The sequence below is a fragment of the Gossypium raimondii genome, chromosome 7 (genome assembly GCF_025698545.1).
Source record: "Gossypium raimondii isolate GPD5lz chromosome 7, ASM2569854v1, whole genome shotgun sequence".
NCBI lineage: Eukaryota > Viridiplantae > Streptophyta > Magnoliopsida > Malvales > Malvaceae > Gossypium > Gossypium raimondii.
Genome location: NC_068571.1, coordinates 14,146,607 through 14,154,264, shown reverse-complemented (window position 1 = coordinate 14,154,264; position 7,658 = coordinate 14,146,607).

Genomic DNA, 7,658 nt, shown 5'->3' with positions numbered 1-7,658 from the left:
GATTCCTAAGTACGAGACTGAAGAATTTAGTGCTCCTATTGAAGATCCGAAGAGAACAAAATTTTGGTAAGAAAACATGATCAAGGTTTACGACAAACTATCTTGTTCACTGGTCAAATGTATTAAGTTAGCAGTATCTTTGTTGAAAGACTCAGCCTACCAGTGGTGGAACACGTTGATTTTAGTGGTGCCGAGAAAATGTATAAGCTAGGAATTCTTCCAAACCAAGTTAAAAAAGAAATACATTAGTCAAAGATTACTTGATCAGAAACGCAAAAAAATTCTTGAGCTCAAACAGGGTCGTATGTTTGTGTCAAAGTATGCACGAGAATGCATTCCAATTGAGACCTCCATGTGTAAACAATTCAAGGAAGGGTTAAATGAATATGTAAAGCTTCTAGTCGGGATTCTTGAACTGAAAAAATTTGTTGTTTTAGTTGATCGGGCACATAAATCTGAGAAGCTTAATAAAGAGAAAAGAAAAGCTAATTTTGAAGTTAGAGACTCGAGAAAGAGATTAACTGTGAAGTCATATCTGTCATCGTCAAAGAGACCGAAGGAATATCACAACCGTTCTACAGCTTCAGTGGGGTATTCTAGTAGAGACAGAGGTAAATAGCATTTGAGCCCAAAGACTTAGGCTACGTCTGTAGCGAGTGTGGACAGTGTCAGAGATAATAGGCTTGAATGCAAGTACTGTAAAATACCACCTTTCAGCGAATGTAGATTGAAGAACAAAGAATGTTTCAGTTGTGGTTCCTTCGAACACTATCTTAGAGATTGCCCAGAGAAGTTCGAGAAAGAAAAAGTTTAGATTATGAGGTCGAGCAACACTGCTGCGAGAGGTAGAACACCCCGTAATCCTGGAAATGTGAGTAGCAGCCGTGGTGGAACAAAAGATTCTGCTATTAGATCTAAAGCACGAGCACCTGCTAGGGCTTATGCCATTCATGCATAAGAGGAAGCTTCTGCGCCCTATGTTATTTCTAGTACTTTTTCTATCTTTGATACTGATGTTACTGCTTTGATTGATCTGGGATCAACCCATTCGTATGTATGAACGAATTTAGTATCAAGTAAGAATTTACATGTTCAGTCCACTAAATTCGTGGTTAAATTATCGAACCCCCTAAGTCAGTATGTGTTAGTTGATAAGGTTTGCAAGAACTTTCCTTTCATGACTTGGGGTTATAGTTTTCCAATTGATTTGATGTTATTGTCATTCGATGAGTTTGATGTGATTTTAGATATGGATTGGTTGACTCTACATGATGCTATCGTGCACTGCAGACAAAAGCTTATTGTATTGAAATGTTAGAACGGTGAGACACTTTGAATTGAATCAGACAGTTTAAGTGGGTTGCCTATTGTTATTTCAGCTATGTCAGCGCAGAGATATGTGAGCAAAAGGTTGCGACGCTTGCCTTACATATGTATTGGATTCTAAAGTATCTGAGTTGAAACTTGAATCAATTTTTGTGGCTTGTGAATATCCTGATGTGTTTCCAGAGGAGTAACCCGATTACTGCCAATCAGAGAGGTTGAGTTTGCTATTGAATTAGTACTGGGAACATCACCGATATCGATAGCACCTTATAGAATGGCTGCTATTAAATTGAAAAAGTTGGAAAGCACAGTTGCAAAAATTAACATATAGGGGTTTTGCTCAACCCAATTTCGCACCTTCGTGTGCACCTGTTCTATTCGTTAAGAAAAATGACGGATCAATAAGATTATGTATTGAATACATGTTTGACCAGTTGAAAGGTGCAACAGTATTTCAAAGATTGATCTTTGTTCTGGCTATTATCAACTACGGGTTAAAGATTCGAATGTGTCGAAAACTGCGTTCAGGACTAGGTATGAACATTATGGATTTCTTGTGATGCCGTTTGGTTTAACTAATGCACCTACAATATTTATGGATTTTATGAACAAAATCTTCAGACTGTATTTAGATAGACTCATTGTGGTATTCATTGACGACATTCTGATTTATTCACGAGATGAGTCTGAGCATGACGAGCATTTAAGAATTGCATTACAAACCCTATGTAATAAGCAATTGTTTGCCAAATTTAGCAAATGTGAATTTTAGCTCTTAGAAATCAATTTTTTGGGACATATTGTATATGTCGATGGCATTAGAGTTGACCTGAGCAAAATTTTAGCTGCTATTGACTGGAAACCACCGAGGAATGTGTCAAAAGTCAAAAGTTTTTTGGGATTAGCTGGTTATTACAGAAGATTCGTCAAGGGATTCTCAATGATAACTACACTGATGACGAGACTATTAGAGATAAATGTGAAATTTGAATAGTTCGAGAAATGTCAGCAAAGTTTCGATCAGTTGAAAGTACTGTTGACCGAGGCACTCGTACTAGTTCAGTCTGAATCGGGTAAAGATTTTGTGATTTTTAGTGATGCATCTTTGAATGGTTTAGGCTGTGTTTTGATGCAGGAAGGTAAACTGATAGCTTATGCTTCCAAACAATTAAAGCAGCACGAAAAGAATTATCGACACATGATTTAGAAATAGAAGCTATAGTGTTTACGTTGAAAATTTGGTGACACCATTTCTATGACAAAAAAATGTCATATCTTTACTAATCATAAGAGTTTGAAGTATCTAATGTCGCAGAAAGATTTGCATTTGAGACAGTGCAAGTAGCTCGAGCTATTGAAAGACTACGATTTAATTATTAATTATCATCCGAGTAAAGCGAATGCAGTTGCGAATGCTCTGAGTAGAAAGTCTTTATTTTCTTTGTAAGCAATGAATATGCGACTAACGTTATCTGATGATGGTTCAATTTTATCAAAGTTGAAAGCTAGACCGATGTTTTAACAACAAATCTGCGAGGCACAGAAGTGTGATGACGTGTTGTTAGCTAAACAAAAATAGAGTGAGTTAATCTCTGATTCAGAATTCCATATTGAATCTGATGATTGTTTTATTTTTTAGGCGCAGGATTTGGGTGCCGAAGAATCCAGAGTTCATACGGAAGATTTTAAAGAAGTTCATATTGGTAGCTTGTTGGGTCATCTGAGAAGTACTAAGATGTATAGTGATTTGAAATCGATGTACTAGTGGCCGGGAATGAAATGGGAGATTTCTAATTTCGTATCGAGATGTTTAGTTTGTTAGCAAGTTAAAGCTAAACATTAGGTACCTTCTAGTTTATTACAGCCAGTGATGATACCGGAATGGAAATGGTAGTGAGCTACGATGGACTTCGTATCAGGTTTACCACTGTCTCTAAGAAAGAAAGATACAATTTGAGTTATCATTAATCGTCTGAAGAAGTCTGCACATTTTATTTCGGTACGTATAGATCACTCCCTTGAGAGATCAGTTGAGTTATAAGTTGCCGAGATTGTCAGATTGCACGAGTTGCCAGCTTCTATAAATTCGGATAGACATCTGTAGTTTACATCACAATTCTGGAAAAAGTTATAGGAAGCTCTGGGTACGCGATTGCATTTTAGCACTGCATTTCATCCTTAGATAGATGGTCAGTCTGAGTGAGTAATTTAGATACTCGATAATATGCTTTGCTGTTATGTGTTAGAATTTAAAGGAAATTGGAAGAAATATTTACCGTTGGTTGAGTTCGTGTACAATAACAATTATCAATCGACCATAAAGATGGCACCGTATGAAGCTTTGTATGGTCATAAATGCCAGACTCCATTGCATTGGACAAGCTTAGTGAGAATAAGATTCATAGGATTAATTTGATTCAAGAGACTGAAGAAAAGTACACATGATTCAAGATAGTTTGAAAGCAGCTTCGGATCGAAAGAAATCATATGCGGATCTTAAACATAAAAACATTGAATTACAAGTTGGCAATAGAGTATTCTTGAAAGTATCACCCTTGGAATAAAGTTCTTCGTTTCGGTCACAAAGGAAAGCTAAGTCCACGATTTATAGAGTCATATGAGTTTATTGAGAGAATCAGACCAGTAGCATATTGATTAGCTTTGTCGTCAAAGTTAGAAAAGATTCATAACGTGTTTCACGTATCTATGTTACAATGGTACCGATCCGACCCTTCACATGTTATCTCACCGGCGGATGTCAAAATTTAGCCTGATATGTAATATAGTGAAGAACAGATCATAATTTTGGCTCAAGTGGTTAACGAATTGAGAAATAAGATCATAGATTTAGTAAAGGTTCTTTGGCAATGTCACGAGATAGAGGAAGCCACCTAGAACTTGATGAAGCTATGAGAAAACAATATCCGAACTTCTTTTATGGTAAGATTTTCGGGGACGAAAATTTCTTTAGTGGAGAGAGTTGTAACAGTCCACTTTTAATGAAACCAGAACAGTGGTTTAGGGAACACAAATCCAACGTGAGAATATTTATTTATTATTATTTTAATGTCTACAGCGTGTTAGTATTACCGTATAAAAATTTTGTTAAGAAATTTTATTGTTTGAATGCTTGATTCGACAAAAAGGATTAAATTGTAAAAGCTATAAAACTTGAGTTCTATATGCTAAAGGGATTAAATAGCTTTTATAATTAAAGGTTGGAGGGTTTATGTTGTAATTAAACCATCCATAATGTGAGTGGACATATATGGGCACATTATTAAATGTTTTAAAGGTTTTATATTAAGGTTTAAAATTTAATTTAATATAACAAACAAAGTAAAATAGAGAAAAACAAGTTGTCATGTTCCTAAATTTATCTATCCACTGAGAATTAGACTTAAAAACTCCATGGGAGGAGCTTGAAGGTTCGGCCAACCTTTGTTTGTGCATGTAAGCATTTTTTATCCCGTTTTTAATGATTTTTATGTTTCCGGGATCGTTGTAACTTAATCTAGATGGCTCGGGGACTAATTTGTAAAACTATTTTAAAGGTTAGGGTTTTTCCATGAATGAATGTGTATGAGTTTTGATGTTTTATGGAAGAAAATGGTTAGTTGTTGATAGTTAAACAACTTAGAGTTAAGTGTTTTTTAATGAAATTGTCAAATGGGGATTAAATTGTAAAATAGAAAATATTCATGGTGAAATTGAGAAATGAATGAAATATAGGGCTTGCTAGGGACCTATATGAAATTTGGCTATAGTTGGTTAAGGATGAATTGCGTGAATTTCCATTTTATAAGCTAGGGACTAATTTGAAATGAAATCAAAATTATAGGGGAAAAATGTAATTTTGCTAAAATATGAGTTTGGGTTAAATTGAATAAAATAAGTATTGAATTTAGCTGAATTTATTTGTTTAGAAAACAAACCTCATACGGCTTTAGATCGAGGCAAGGGTAAAGTTTTGGAATAATCACCTCCATATCTACGTTTAATTGTCGAGGTAAGTTCGTGTAATTATATTGTATTTATGTGCCATTAATTGAATTATACATGAATTCTGGACTGCCATATATGTATATCGATTGCATATCCAACGACGTTACACCGACTACCAAGCCTCGTTGGAACCTTAGGAATTCGTAGGATACGAATTACATGTCATTAGGGTTTACATGATTCGAGTGCTAGTCTTGAATGTCCTACCGATGGCTGAGGTCCGATATGTGTTACGGATATTCCACAGCTCGTGTGAGTAGCATTGTGTAGCTAAGTTCTGACCTACAGCTCGTGTGAGCAGGCTCATTTTCACAGCTTGTGTGAGCATTCTAATTCACAGCTCGTATGAGCATACATGTACAGGAATTGATGGATTACAGTTATATGAGCTAGCACACTATGTGTGAGCTATCCCGGGTATCCAACAGTATTTTAAATGGTCCAACGAGCATGATTTGAAAGAGAATGGTAAGAGTTCGATAGGAACTAGGACATGAACACATGTGGATTTCATTTAATTGGTGATACATGAAGTAATTAAAGTTGAGATATATGATATATGCATAAGATACATGATTAAATCTTGTGATCATCCATGATTAAATTTTTTATGTTAATGCTTATATGGCTAACATGTTTTGTGTAAATGCTTAGGTTTTGACCAAGTGTGGTTGTATTATGTCATGTTTAACTTAATATGTGATCAAATGGTAAGTTGAGATTTACATTATACGAACTTACTAAGCAATTATGTTTACTCTATGTTATTTTCCGTGTTTTATAGTGAATCGGAAGCTCGTTCAGGTTGGAAGCTTGTCGGAGTTATATCACACTATCCATTGGCTAAATTGGTAGATTTTGGTGTTTCTAAATTTTGGTTATAATGGCATGTATAGGTGTTTTTGTTTGATGAATTAGCCATTTGTTTTTGGCTTGTGTTTATGGCATTTTGGATGGTGAAATGGTGCTAATTTTGGCATGTGTATATTTGGCCTTATAATGGTTGATATCATGGCTTATGATCCTTGAATGATAGAAGATAGACTGGTAGTTAAAAATTTATGTTATAAATGGTCTTTTGATATGTTTGAATGTGGTGATCTGGCATAATCGTTATAGATGACATGTATGGCTATTGGTGCTAGATGCTCAACGGCATATTTAGTACTTTTTGGTGTGAATTTGATAGGTAAATAAAATGGTATGATTTGGTATAAACTTAGTTATAAATTAGTTGAACTTTTGGCTATATTTTGCATATGGTTGTGCATGTTTAATTGTTGTGATTGAGGTGCCTTGTAGGCATATTGGTTATATGAATATGTACCTTATTGGGATAGCTTCATTATGCATGTTTTTAATGCAATTTGAAGGCTTGTTCATATGTGGAAATTTGATTGTAGGTATGTGCTTGAATGGGTGAGAAAAATGGCTTGGAAATGGCTTATTTTTGTCCATACAGGCAAAGACACAGGTGTGTGTCTCAGTCATGTGTGACACATAGGTAGGTGACACTGTCGTGTGTCCCTTGTAGCTTACATAAGGTTGCAAGTCAGGCTATTACACGGCCTAGCACATGGCCTGGCACCCGGGCGTGTAGCTTGGCTGTGTGACCCAAGTCAGAGAGTTACACGGATAGGGACACAAGTTGGGACACGGCCATGCGTCCCTACTTCAAATGTCCACACTGCCTGAGACACAGCCATGTGTCTCAGTCATGTCAGTCTCACGGCAGTGTGACCCCTGTAGTTGTAAAATTTTCATCTTTTTCTAAAAAATTCTATATGTTTCTGGTTTATTCCCGACTTGTTTCTAATGTGTTTTTAGGGCCTTAAGGGCTCGTATAAGGGATAGTATGTATGCTATTGAATGGTTTGGCTATGATTAATGCTATAAATTAAAATGTTTAAATTTTTTTATTATTTTGAAATGAAAACTCCGGTAACGCTCTATAACCCTATTTCGGCGACGAATACGGGTTAGGGGTGTTACAATATTTCATTCAACCACATTTACCTTATTTCCATCTCAAACATACCATACTTAACCACATTGCAAATACTTCATTCACATACCAAATTGGCTATTAAAGACATGCATTGTAACACCCCCAACCCGAATTTATCCCCAAAACAAGATTACAGAGCATTACCGGAGTTTACAATGCAAATGGACAAATATTTCAAAAATTTCATATCATTTCAAAAAATAATGATGAAATCAAGTCAAAACATACATATTGTCCCTTATACTAGCCCTCAAGGCCCTAAATAGATTCTAGAAACAAGTTAGGACTAAATTGGAAACGCATAGAATTTTTCAGGAAA